The following is a 15,130-nucleotide window of genomic DNA, read 5'->3' as shown; positions in this document are numbered from 1 at the left end:
CATTTAATTAACAAAGCAGAAATGCACTTTGACAGAAATCCGGCACATTCTCGAGAAGAAAGGAATCTCTTTGAGTAATACTGTTTAGGAAAATTGAATGTAGGGGAATGTACAACAATGTTAATAATACAGCAGGGCCTGAATACGACAATGTAATGTAATAGAAAGCAATTAATTCAGGACACAGGCTACTGCACTGTTTAGTCATTTAATTAACATAGGGTATATTTTGTGGTGGTCGTATTATAAAGCTTTATACGCCCTGACAGCCTTCAGATGATGTTTTAATAGCAGAGTTTGTTCTGGGATTTTCTTGAATATTAGTTGCAGAATCAGGCCAATAAAACCAGCTTTTTCTATCACTCTTCTGGAACTTAGATCAGGAATATTGAAAAAGAAGACATACGAAGGTATAAACTGGACTGCATTTAACTGTATGGTATATCATTATTTGTAATGAGTCAGTATCGTAGTACTAAATTATATGAAAAGTCATTATAATCTTCCTGTATAATGACATAAAAAATACTGTCATTAAGCATTTATTCAGACTGTATAGAGTAAACCTTATAACACAGGAGATGTATAGCAGTTACATGTTCATTCTTGTCTTTTCCTTGACCTCATTTTATTTTATTTGTGTATGTTCTTCCGTTACGATGCCCCTATGCTGAAATGGATGGGCCTTTTGCTTAGCTGGACTACAAAGCTGAGTCTAGTTCCATCTTTAAATGCTTCAGGAGACCAGGGGGGAAAAAAACAAAAAACTAATGACAAAACTCACATTTGCACAGATAATGCACAGACGAATATCTAAAAAAGTGATTCTTTTTCTTAAAATTCTATTTCTGTTTCATTTTAAATGTACTAATAAACAGTTTAACAAGTATCTCCTCTGGGTACTATGTCTTAGGCCTTGCAACTAGTGTTGAACTTTTCCTCACTTGTTCCCAGAAAATACCACTACTAAAACGAACATGAGCGTATTAATAAAATGAAACAAAACAAATAGAAACATCAGTGTAAATCGCTTGGGTATTCTTCTTCTTCTTCTTCTTCTTCTTCTTATTATTATTATTATTATTATTATTATTATTATTAACTAATCGTAATCATTTTAGACTTTATAAGGTGAGAAGTTAGGGATGGTCTTTTTTTCCCCCCCAAACATGCATTTTATAATTCATCACTTGCCTTGACAGATGAGTTGTGCTGGAGAATATTAGAAAATGTCTCAAATCTAATATATATGCTAATGGTATGCCGAGACTGGTCTGTGGCGTGGTAGGCTTTTTAATCTGTCCTGACCAGTAAGGAAAGTGAAGGAGACAAGCCACCGTGCTCTGCAATATATGATCAAACAGCACAGGTCGGTGGAAAGAGAAAAGTCAAAGACAAATCGCAGGTAGACAGAGTCATTTCGTAATTTAACAATCTTGTTAGTACAAATAACCAGCTCCTGATTTTCAGCATCACCTGACACTGAATTAGTTTCTTGCCTGCATTAGTCATTCATTTATATATTTTCTCTTTTGACATTTTGCATATTGCTTTCAACACAGATGCATAATAATTACATGTAGAGTCTAGTAGCACAGCTTTGAGGAAGACTTATTTTTCCTCATTCAATAACTATACATAGATCAATATCATATTCATGCCATGCACCTAGAATACTGTTAATCTAAAAAAAATGATCTCTATTAACCTTTTGCCAGATCGTTCTGTTAGTTTTGGTTGATGCTGCACAAGTGTAATGTACTAAATTTTTCTTTTCTAGAAAACATCAGTTTAAAATACAGGTGATATAAAGTTTACAAGGTCAGAGTTAATCCCCTTAACTCTTAATTCCCCTCCACCCCGACCCCGCATATGTGTAAACTAACTTTGTAATCTTTGACTTTAATTAGAATTCATGATGAAAAGATCAGTAAAAAAACGAAAACAGAAAACTGAATTTTAGCTTCCCTTCTTCTCAAAGTATTAATTGCTACTCAGATTAAAAGCGTGCTTAATTTACTGCTAAATTTGAAAGAAAAAAAAACAGTATATTATTTGCAAATAAATCTATATATTATGTCAAATTTCATTTGCGTAATGTTGTTTGCTCATTTCCCTTTTTTTCACTTTCCCTTCACGGACAGCTTACTCTACAAAGAGCAAGTTGAGGGAGGTGATCAATGAAAGTATCAATTATTATTATTTTCTTTAGCTTTCTTTAAATATTCAGACAATTTTGAAAGGAAGTTTGTTAAAGGAATTTTTATCTCTTGTTCTTCATGGGACAACAGATTATAATGTAAGACTGTATTATAAAAGATGATAACGTTTTAGTGTAATCACTCAATGCAGATGATTCCCTGCTCTACTGGAGCCTGTGATGAAGTATTAATACTGCGATAGCAGGTGCTTTAGTTTTCATAAATTATATATGCCAGAGATAACGCCTTTGTTTGGTACTCCGGATTATCTGATGGAAATAACGGCTGATACGGGGCACGAGTTTCTCAATCGGTACTCTGTGACAATGTTATTTTACAATGCCATGTCTTATTATATGGCATTGTGCATGTCATAATGTCTTGATAGTGGTGGCTCACTGGGTAGTAGTGTTGTTTGCCTCCTGGGTAGGGGGTTCCAGGCACACCATTTTCTATCTGTTGTCCAAAGACACACAACTAGGTTGTTCTACATCTACTAATTGCCAATAGACCAGGGATTGATTGTGTGATCTACATTCAGTTGTTTTTTGGTCCAGATGCATCCCGTCTACAGTGTAGCCATCCTTGTGCCCGGCTGTACCTATGATCCAGGTGACTCTGACCAGGATAAGTGGTTTGAAAATGGATTGAACATTATGAAGTTTAGTCATAGACTACAAAAGAACTGGCACTGATAATATAGGAATTAAGCATTTTGAATTTGTTTTCAACATTGATGTTTAAGCTGTGCTACTTAAAAAATAAATAATATAAAATATATTAAGGGCTGCAGATTGTTTACAAAAGACACTAAACTCCTTGAAAGTGTCTTGCTATACTTTCCTGCATTCCCGCCAAGAATTTTTATCACTTTTAAAAATTAGTATTACCATGGCGCTGACCAAGATTAAGGCACGTTTTGACCTTGTAATGTTTTTAATATCACTACTATGTTATTATTATTTGTAACATTATATTAACATTATTGTACTGTTAATCAAGCCCTGTATTATATTCATGGATAATTTGTTTTATTTTTTTCATAGGGCAGAATGATTTCCCCTCATCTTTCCCAGAATTACCTCTGCTTGTTCTTTGGTTTAATATATATTTTTTTTCCTAGCAAAAAGAAGAAAAAAATCACAAAAATATATCATAAGAAGAAGGATTCACGCTACACAAAAACGGAAACGTTATTTTCCGGTGTCGTCTCAGCAGCATACCGAACGCTGGCACGGTGCTGTCCAGGAAAGAGTTAAATCTCATAGCTGTAGCTCATAAGCTGAAAATTCTGTTAGGGCCCCGCGGGGTATCCAGAAATACTTAGTTTGTACAGAGTTTCATGTAGTGCCCTTATAAACCTTTTTAGGTACAACCAGCAACTAGATAAACACCATCTTACAGACATTATGAGAAAATCAAATTGAATATAGTTGCATTTTTCTTTTGCTTGGAGGGACTAGAGATTAAGGAAATATTTGTGTGTTGTGATATGGGTGCTAAGGAACTTGGCCGGCTTTTACCGGATTAGAGGAGCCTATTTTCAACAAGGACCATTTCCGGATTTTTTAAACCTGTTCCTGCTTACCATTGCTACTGTGAAAATCCATGAGCCTGTCATTTTCTGGACGATTAATTGGACAGCAGGCAAAAATTAGTGACCAGGCAGGTTTTAAGAAATTCTTATTTTATCGAATCCCTACAAGAGTTATTTTCTAGGATTAACTTTGGAGTTCTTTGTGAATTGATGTGCACACACTTTACTACATCAGCCGTTTCAGTAACATGTATCTGACATTTTTTTTTCTATTTTTACTTCTTAGGGGTATGTCTCTCTCCACCCCCCCCCATCCTATACCTCCCCCCACATTCTTACGTGCTGAGGAGTAACTGACACACTGACAGAAAATTATTACACGTCATTACACTTCTTAAATCACAATTTACCCAGCCTCTGCAAATTACTCTCTGGTGAGCATGCAGGGTAATGGAAACTGTCTTCCTCACTTACGTTCAGCTCTCTCATCTTCTGTCAGCTGAACCAATTGTCTGTGTTGGCAAGAAGAGAGGAAGTGCTGCTTTTTTTCATAATAAATGCCTCAAATTGTATCAACACATCATCTGGGTTGGCTTCACTGGAGTAACTTGAGCTGGTGGCGACATTATTATTTATTCCTAACAGTGGACTGCCTTTTCTTATTTTATACATTGATTTCATATATTCCATATATACACATTAGTTCATATGTACACAACCACAAACAAACATATATAATCCGTTTTGCTAGTGTTTTATTCAATTTAAACTGAAAAACTGTAAATTACTTACAGGTCTATTAGAAGCATGGAGTTTTGTAAGGTTGATTGGTTTAAGGGTTTAAAGGATGATGCTGAATATATATATATATATATATATATATATATATATATATATATATATATATATTTTTTTTTTTTTTTTTTTTTTTCCAGTTCCAGACCACTTCCATCAAGTCCAGCTGGTACAAAAGAAACTGGAGCAGCTGGGACTATTGCAGTGTAACACTATTACAGTGTAACTATTACAGTGTAGCACTTTTTATTTCTTTTCTAGATGTTGCATTTGGAGCAAGAACCTTCATATTATTCATATTATTACTTATTTGTTTACGCAATCCTGTCTACTGTTCGTCCTACCCCCTCCCCCTCCCCCACCCCCAATGCTCTACCCATATAGTATAAATCTTTCCTCTGAACACGTGACAATAAACTTTGAAACTTGAAAAATATTTGGTTGTTGCATTTTGTTAATATTTTTACATCAGCACTGCTGTATTTTACTTTTTATATCCTGAGAATTTATATTCCTAATAAGACACAAAAACAGCACATGATCAATCACACAACATATCAAACTGTAATTTATCACTAGCCTTCATAAATTCTAAAGGGAGGGTCAGTATGAGTTAGCATTTCAAAAAGTGATAACCAACAGAATGGCCAGAAGTGCACCCCGTCCCAGAGTGATCAGGGAGACGAGTCAGTCAGACAGACGGTCATCGTGAAGAGGTCGAGGGACAGTGGGTGATGACTCTGGTAGGTACGCTGGCACGTGTGCTGAAAGACTTTTTGATGTTTTTTAAGCTGAAAAATAACCCAAAATATCAACCTCTTCCATAACAAGGTTTTACATTGGGAAAGTATGTTGAAATTAAACTTGTATTTGAGGACAGACTGCTGTGTAATAATAATAATGATAATAATAAGAAGAAGAAGTTGGGTGGTTGGGTATTAAAAAAAAGTTGGACAACAAAGAAAGCTGAACTATTTTCTCATCCACTTAAAATGATAAAAAATAATAATAGAACTATGTATACTATATATATATATATATATATATATATATAATAAAATGTCTCATTTGAAAATTCTAGCTAATAATAATCATAATATCAACACAAATCAAATATTACTGAAAGGCTCCTGGCGCTTAAAGGGTGTACGATTCTTAATCAAAGAGTTTTCGGTATGTGACACATGAGGATGTGAGATCATTTATGCGTTTCTGTCGCTGTATCCTGTAGAGAGTGAGGCTGCGTGCAGCTTCCCGCTAAGACAGTCCCGCTCCTCCCTACTCAGCTAGCGCTCATGTCCTTCCTCCCCCGATACTCCTGAACTGACAGCCGGCAACCTCGAGGTTTGTTCGAGCGGTGGCGGTGCCTCGTAGACCCCGGTAACTACATCTTAAACACATTTGTCTTGGTTTTGTCTGAAATAATTTGGGAGGCCAAGTCGCAGGATGAATGGGCTTAGTGGGATATAAGGGCCCTTGTGGACGTGGCCTGGGACGTCAGAGGTCTGTCCCTGTGTCTTGTTTTTTTCTCCAGTGCACATTGTTTAACATTCAGTCATTCTCCCTGCCTGCTCCATTATATCTCAGCGGGAGAGTGATGATGAATCGTCTGACTAGAGGAAGAAAAATATATCAAGTCCAGGTCTGGGAATTGGTTAAGTACTTCTGCAGAGGACTGACCTAATAATCGCTTTCAGGCAGTTGGCCCCTTTGATTTATAAAGTGGGTAGTGATTAATGGTCTTTTAAGTGGACAAGTTGAGCCAAAGACGTGTAGATCAGACCACTCAGACATGACCACCACTTGTAGGGTGGAAGAATAACAGGCGCCACATTTGGATAATTGCGGCAGCTTCTGATCAGCTCACATTCAACTCTTGAGGCTATAAATCAACATGGCTGCCCTCTCTTTGACACCAATTTCGCCCAAGCTTCCCCAGTCGCTCCTCAGCGGTTGGCTTTCAAGGCATCTTGTCAGAGTTGTGGTTCAGGATGTTTCTTGCTGGTTTTGCACTCGGGGCCAGGGCTTTTAAGCGCGGGGTCAGGATTCAGGCCCCGGAGTTGCTCCTTGCCGCAGTGGTGGTGATTTCGTTAGTTTAATCAAACTTTACATAACTATTAGCATTTCTCATTACTCTTGATAAAGGAACGAGATTTTTTTTTCTTCTGATAAATTCTAGCCATTATCAAGTCAAACTCTACAGTAGACTTCTTTATTAGCAAAAATGCTAAATGCTAAATTTCTGCCAATTTGAAGCTGTCTGGTGTTTAGGACAAGACTAATGCCGATGGCATTGTTACAGAAATATAGGCAACCAGAATTCATAAGTTAGTTTAAAATTTCATCAGATTTATTACTGAAGTATTACAATACAGAGCAAAACCTGCTCAGACAATGATTATAATCGCTACTGTAGATAATATTCCCTTAATGGAAAACTGAATGGATTACAAATTCTTGTAAAACCTGTTTAATATTGTCTCAGGTTATGTGGACTATACCTGTCCCTTTGAAAAGCGGTCTTAAACTAATTTTAGAGGCACGAGTGTTTTTCTTCCTCACCTGCAGGGAATGCAGTGGCTCTGCATGTGGGGTGGGGGGGTGGGGGGGTGCACAACTACGGTGTGCAGTGGAAATGCTCGTGTCAATTAAATATCACTTTCAATTTTCCTGTTTTACGATCCCTCTGCTACTAAGCACCAATAATCACAGCCCTCCCGCCTTGTCGTGAGGAAGATTGATTACACTTGTCTTCGCCTATATAGAGACATTTACATGAAAATAAGAAAACAACCTTTTGTTCATGCAGCAGTGAATCAAAGAAAGCTTCCAGATTTGATCCTCACGCCGACGCGAGGAGATAAAAATGCTCAGCGTTTGGGAACTGACAAGTTTGGCCTGATCGCAGCATTTTTGTGGGATACACATTGATTCGTGTCACTTTTAATGAAACAACAAAACTAAATTACTTCCTGGAACACAGAAGCATATTTTCTCAAAATGAAACACGGTAAATTTAATATCTTGATTGCTTCTGATAAAAGTCTTTACACAGTATGGATATCGTATCCACGCGGCCCCTATTATTTACAGATGAGTCTGCGACTTTATATTTTCGGTACGAATAAAGGAGAAGCTCCTCTGAATATTGTTGTGACACTATTTGTAACGATCCTACAGTATAGACGGCCCTCCTCAGTGCGTGGCGGTGGTCACATTCTGTTTCTATGTGTCGAATGGTCTTTGAAAACAGGTAGCGTGCCTTTCATAATAAAACAGGGGCGAAAGAGGAAGGGCTGGCCCCTGAACCACGGTTTTATGCGGCTGATGCGTCGTATTGAGAGAGTCGGCTGAAAGCAGATGAATTATTCCGATGGGAGGAAGCACTTTGCTTATGAATAGATCAATACTTACTTATGGCTTTTCATCGACAGGAGCTAATGTATCCAATGACTGCAAAGAACATAATTCGTCAGTGCTAGCACTAACATCTATGAAAGGGAGGAGACAACCGCTCACCCTGTAGGTGAGTCAAGGATGACATGATTAGATAACTGGCAGGTTCGGAGAGTCATAATAACGATTAAATAGTAACGCTCAATTTAAAAATGTGATTTTCCGTCCATCCATTCCTTTTCCGACCACTTATCCTGATCAGGGTCATGGGGAGGCAAGAGACCTTTTGCAGGCAGCACAGGGCACAAGGCTGGGGCCAAACCAGCATGGGACCGTAGTGAAAAACAAACAAATCAGCAAACAAACAAACAAACTAAACATTTCCTTAAAACTGGAAATTCTACACAACACTGATGCACAAAAAAATGCATAACTAATTAGGCATATGTTTTCCAGGGCCAACTGTATATGATTTAAATATCCTAAATATTAATTACTTGCCACGTTTGACAATTATAAACACATCTGGGAATAATTTCTGTGCATTTGATTCTAATCAGTTAAAGGTGTCTTATTCTTTGCTTTATGTAGGAAAATATTCACATCTTCCCAAATAAAACTATACCAAAATAGTAAAAGGATAAGTTATATTAAAAGCTCAGGATAGATTATTGTGGTGTTTGCTATCTTCCCATAAGAGTCAGGACACCTCACACTGAACTCATGGTTGGACACTTAGCAGGTGGGCGTTAACCGCATGGAATTATGGGAAGGGGGCTAGGTCAGGCTTACCCAATCCCTTAGCGGCATGTGCTACAATATACCCAATAACTATTCTCTGTTTTCTCAGCGTGAAGGACTATACACGGCGATGATGCAGTTAGTCTGAGGCAGCTTGGTAAACTAGGATGAGCTCTATCCATCCTCCAGTCTTCCAAACCCTTATCCTGATCAGGGTCACATGGTGGGGGGGGGGGGCTATCTGGGGCAACATAGGTCACAAGGTAACATCTGTGGTCTTAATTTGTGTGAACATCAAGTACATAAAAAACACATGAAAATAAAATAAATAAAAAATAAACTTTTCTTACCTCTGAACTAACAGCGAATATTTTAACTAATGCAGTTCATTGTTAGCATGTGGTCTATTTGCTTTGGTGACTCTAGTCATCTCTATTTGATTTTATTTTTTTATGTTCCCAGAGGCCAGAGACCATTAAAAGCCGCATCGATTGTGGTGAAGTTTGTGTGGAGTCGGGGTTGGGGGTGGATCCCTTTGGTTCTCTGTGTTGATATTAAACCTGCTTCTTCTGTGTAAGCGAGTGTGTCTGTGTGTGTAGGGGTCAGATATACATCGTGGGGACTGAATGTCCTACAGTGTGATAAAAACCTGTCATTTTGACGTTTTGGGTCCTCACATGGTGAAACTCAGTTTTATAAAAACCTGTGACTGCAACCAAAAAACTAAAAATGCCAAAAGACTTGTATTTGGTTTGGCTACTTATGGTTAAGGTTAGGGCTGGGTAGGGGTTAAGGTTGTCATTGTTGGGATTGCGGTTTTCCCCATACAAATGAATGGAGAGTCTCCACAAAGATATAATTACAAACCTGTGTGTGTGTGTGTGTGTGTGTGTGTGTGTGTGTGCGCGCACACGCGTGTGCATTTCAGTACAAGTCTGACCAATTACACTTCTGAGTGTCGGGCACAATGATGATTTTCATCCATGACTTTTTCTACAAAAAAAAAGAGAGACCTCAGGCTTCTCTTCAGAGTGCGTTCTCTTCTGACACCCCCTGCATGCTTGGCTGCCCCTAATGACTTCCTTATTACCAGTTACAAGTCTGCAGCTGGGCTGGGGCCGTCAGGAAATATGAAGGTAAATCACAAGCTGGTAGTAGTGAACCAAAGCCCTGCCTCTTCCCCACAAGCACAAACCGCAGATAAGAAAACGTGAGACAAATCTGGCGTTAATTGAATTAGCTAGGTTCAGATTTCTCAGGTTTCGAGAAACCGTGCTCCTAAGTCCCATACAGAAGCACTTTAAATATAGAAGTAGAAGGTAGAGTATTTGTCGTGAATTATCTGTTCATAAAACCATTGTGATACAAATCAATAGTGCTTTTAAATTCGTATTTAAAGCATTCAGTAATACCAGGCTGTTCCGTTTGTTCTACTCACCCTAAGGGAGAATTCCGAAATGCATTGTGATGATACAATCTTTGCATTTGCTTACACAACTTTATTGAGCATATTTCTGCAGTGGAAGTGATGATAGGAACCGTCAGATAGTGAGCAAGGGTATTTCTCAAACAGAAGAGTCTACTCTGATAGCCCATGCATATATGGTAAACAACCAAGATTAGTGTGGCACTGCAGAATCTCAGAAGGGTAGTTTGTTTACAGAGGACACAGAGCACCAGAGTCCGTTTATTTCTGTGTTCTGGGGTAGATGCATAAGCAGGGTCAGACTGATGCACTAACAAATGCACAGAGTACCAGAGTCCAGTAATTTTTGTCTACCGGTGTCTGTGCATAAGCAGGGTCAGACTGATGCAGTTACAAATGCATGCCCCCCTTTTGACAGCTGTCTTGTGCAGCTTTCTGTATATTCAGTGATAAGCCAGGCACTAACACTGCACATAAAACATTAATAAACAAACAGTGTTTAAATTGCCTGAAAGGAACCAGTGATGCATAAGCAACCCCAGAACCTCAATGGCTTAATCTTCTGTTATTTGACATTCTTATTCAAAACTAGGCAGTAAATAAAGACAACATATAAGCTTTTAAGAACAATTAATTTAAAAGTGCAACTTATAGATTTGAGTTTTGCATTTTATATCTTTATTTTTGTTTTTGTAACAAAGATTATTATGATTACTATTATTACTATTATTATAATAGTGAGGTATAGTTAGGAGACAAGCACCCAAAGACAAAAAATAGCAAAAACAAAAATATTGCTAGCTTTAATTGTCACAAGTAAATATTTTCACAAAGCAAAAAATGTCACTTAAGTTGGCAACTAGAGGGCAGCCATGTTTACCTATGAAAACACCATCATTGGCTACCATCAAGTATTAACACTTAAATTATAATTACGAAACCTGAACAGTACTACTGAAAACAAAACAAAGCAAATTTTGTTAAAACCAAGAATCCAATTTCTATGTAACAGTCACCGCGTCAGATGTCAAGCACAGTTGATTTGTTCACATCCCCTCTCATACCAGATGTCTTTCACTTACGTTTTCTTATCGTTCATGCGTGCATCATTTTCCCAGTGCTGAACCCAGAGAGTCACCACAGCACAATCTCTTGTTGTGCACTATCAGTATTCTGCTGGTCAAAGCTAGCCTACGACTGTGTAGAGACATCAGTGGCATGTGTTAAATGTATTAGGCATTGTGTATCTGGAGAAGGCGATGGAATAAAGGACATTGTTCTACAGTGGACCAATTCATCAGGTTTTTCCCAGAGACTTCTGGGTCAAGTTTTTATAGAAGCTGTTTAGATTTCAAATGCTCATTTTCTTCCCCTCTCAGCATAGCTATAGTGTCCATACTTGTCTACATTTACTTCTCATGTTTTGTGCATCGTAGATGTCCTTTAAAAAGAGTATCTCAAATAAGTCTTTATTCTTGTTTTGTTGGCTCTTATTCGATGTTTTCATGAACTCTGGCCCGGACCATAGCAACAGCGAGAAGAATGTTAACAGTGATTGACAGGATTTTAGAAAGCTGCAGTCCCCTATACGCATTTCAAACACTTTGGGAACAATGGCGTTCGGTGTGATTGAATTAATGAGGTATCGCTAACTGTCAAAAGAGCACACATACTTTACATAAACCTGATTATCTTTGCATGGCAGAAATGGGGGTAAAAAGGGGGGGGGGGGGGCGGGGGTCCGCTTTTCACTGGGCAATTCCAAAGGAGCCATCAAAGTGTCGGCTGGGGCTTAGAAAGTGATGTTCTGGCGGGGTCGTCCTGCCCCCCCTCTTTCCTGGCCCTGCTTAGCATACATCAACCATAGAGCTTTAACAAATCCATTCAGGGCGCCCGGCCCCAAGAAAACATGGTATACTTTTTCTCGTCTCCCCACCTCCAGGCCAGGCACTTTCGCGGCGGCTCGCATTGTTTAGCCCGAACCGCGCACTGGCTCTGCCGTCCCCCGACCCGAGCTGGCCGACTCTGCCCTTTCTTAACCCCAAAAGTGACAGTAAGCATGACTGCCAAAGGCAGGCCGGGGGTGGGGGGGGGGGGAGGTGGGGTGGGTGGGTATCTGCCCGCTATTGAGTTGGGAGAATAGGCAACAGAGGGGGGGGGTTCCACTGAAATACTCCCCAGATCAGCAGAGGGAAGCTACTGAAACGTGAGCTAAGACTCGAATTAATCCTTTTAGCATTTTTTTTTGTAGTGATGGTGGGGGAGGGGGGTGGGCAATAGGAGAGCAGTAAGAGCATCAGCAGAGCTCCTTCTCTAGTGGCCCCCACAGTGGCTGAAGAGTTGTTAAGAGTTGACTGCGTGAGCTTTTTTATAAAAAACTTTTAAGAACCTGGGTCGATTTCCAGGCAGTCTGAAGTCATCTTCGTTTGCCAACTGACCATAAAAACTGGGGGGGGGGGGGGTCTTTACAGTTTTTACTCAGTGGGCTGCACTGCTCGGGGTAATGTATATCTCAATATAATGCAACAAATTGTCATCATCCATTATTATACAGCAGAAATAAATGCACAGATTAAAAACAGCCTGATATAAAATGATCCCTTTTGGTAACAAATGAAAAAAAGCTTAATAACACAGTCAGCGGCTGCCAGGGTAACTGGTTAAGGCGCGCATGTGCTGACTGGAAGCACCGTGGTCCTTCCTATAACACTCCCCCTATGGAGAAGTTAATCATGCCTACACTCTTCCTCTCTATTAGTTTTCCAAGCCTCGAGATGGCTGAGCTGATTGATAAATATGCTCTCCCTTACTGTACAGTTTTGGTTCCTCCGAGTGTTGACACTCAGCTTATTACTTAATATTAAATATTTATACAAACGCTATTGCTTGCTAACTGGAACCCATGATAAAGATTTACTTTCTGCAGAAACATCCTTGCATTTGTAATGGATTCTGAATTAAAGAGAATGAGATACAGTATAGAAAGTGCAATATATTATATAATAATAATAATAATAATAATAATAATTAATAATACGAAATGGCCTGGAATAAACCAAACAGCGAACACTATAAAAATATTGAAAGTAATCTTAACCAAAAACACAAGTTCATCATTTTTGTTAATAACAGATAGATGCACAAATCAATCAGAATAATAGCCACAAAATCAGACAAGTAGGAGAGGGGAATTGCATGCGTTTTCAGGCTGTAAATAAAATTAGCGAAATACCTCTTGACTTTTATTGTCGTAAGGACTAATTATAATTCAGTGGGCCAGACCTTTTGTGCCACTGAATGCTTAATTTGCAGTTTGCATGGACAGATACATTAACTTGTGCAAGTTCCTTTCATTAGAATGCTATTAGTCATTGGAGATTGATCAATATATCATGTATAGAACATCTTGAATGTGGATGTCTGGACCTATTGTGGGCTGGGAGATAATGACTTCTTTATTCAGACCAGCTTGTAGGAACAAGGAGATAAAGCAAGGAAGGAGAGAATTATAGCACATGACCATGAAAGTATCTTGGAGATTGGAAGTGGGAGAACGCAGCAGAATAAAGGCGGCATACACAGAGTGTGCCGGACACTCCATAGCGCTCTGTACTGCAGCTTGTCCAAAGTGTAGTTTTTGTTCCTGCTTAACACCACTGAGATATATTTGTGGCTCATGTTAAACTGCTCATGTTCCCTCCCTCTTGCTAAATGGTCATTTATGCTAATTGTATGTGTATGAGGGATAATACTTGTTCAACATTTTGGAATTCCCACAAATTTACAGGGCCCACCAGAAGGCTGTGCTTTTTTTTTTCCATCCTGGTTTTTTTTTTCCACACTCACAAACATTCACAGCTATGCGCAATATAAAAACAAAGCATAATAATAAAGTGCTATTTCGAAGATTTTCAATGCCTCACGATATCCCTAGAGGGCAGTACTCTACACCCAAAATGTGACATGTTCTATGAGAAATCAACTTTCTGAAGGGATGTGAACCAACGACCAGCTGATTCATTGGTAGGAAAACTGAGACAAGCTTGGGTCCATTCACCATGAAAGCTCAGAAGAGCCTGTTATATTCTTACATACGTTCAGTTGTTTAGAATAATGCTGACAATAAACATTCGGGTCAAAAAAATGCATATAACAAGTACATGTGCTGTTATTGCTGCCATAATATTGTGATTACATAAATTCACCATCTTGTATATTTTGCTTCATGTGTAAATATGGCAGAAAAAATGAAAAATATTCAGTAACATCTACTAATTTTATGCAATTATACATAGATCAATCTTTCTGGAGCTACAGACCAGAAACTGAATTCCCATGAATTCAATGAAATCCCCATGTTATCTAAGATATTCTTCGACTTGACATAACATTTTAAATTCAACCCTTTTACCAGCTTGTGGCAATAAAATGATGTACTGGGGATCATTACTCTCACATTATGCAGCTGCAGGTCTTACATATTGTGTCAATTTCATATTTCTTGACTTGTGGCTGTGACACAGTTTTAACTTAATTAAATGCAACACCGTTCTCAGCTCTTGACAATAAAACAAAGTCGTAGATGATTTTATATACTGTTCCTTTCGAAAACCTGACCTTTAAAACATGACAGGAAAAACAATGTGCTCACGGAACATTCTACTCGCTCTTTACCTGGGGACCTCCAGCCACCACCCCCCCATCCCCCCTCCCCCCATCCACGGTTTTGCCCAGTTTACGAACAACTGTGCAAACTCCTGCCTGCTTCGTTCCTCAATGCCTCAATCGTATCTCAGTTTGGTCTTCTCATGGCTCACGTATATGTCTTTGTCACACTGAATTCCATATGGCCTAAACACCAGCATGATGTAAGGATTTAGTAGTAACTACCCTGCTCTATGTCTGTGAGAGTAGAACAACAGCAAAAACGTTGCATGGTGCAGCAATCTTCAGAGCTTCTCGCTGGAGCTCAGCTTTGCGGGGAGATGACCTCCATAACTCCATCAGCAGCAATTACTGAAACATGATGCACTT

General features: G+C 38.8%; 1 long non-coding RNA gene across 1 annotated transcript in view; it reads left to right on the top strand.

The window, feature by feature from the left end:
• The window catches only part of LOC111843886 (uncharacterized), a 36,480-nt gene extending 31,745 nt beyond the window's left edge, over positions 1-4,735 (top strand). The window contains exon 3 of the long non-coding RNA XR_002838267.2: positions 4,674-4,735. This is a non-coding gene — a long non-coding RNA (uncharacterized lncRNA). The remainder of the gene's footprint in view (positions 1-4,673) is intronic.
• Positions 4,736-15,130: the final 10,395 nt, after the last annotated feature.

The sequence above is a fragment of the Paramormyrops kingsleyae genome, chromosome 9 (assembly GCF_048594095.1).
Source record: "Paramormyrops kingsleyae isolate MSU_618 chromosome 9, PKINGS_0.4, whole genome shotgun sequence".
Taxonomy (NCBI): domain Eukaryota; kingdom Metazoa; phylum Chordata; class Actinopteri; order Osteoglossiformes; family Mormyridae; genus Paramormyrops; species Paramormyrops kingsleyae.
The sequence above is the reverse complement of the archived record's forward strand: the minus strand, read 5'-3'. Positions and strand labels throughout refer to the sequence as shown.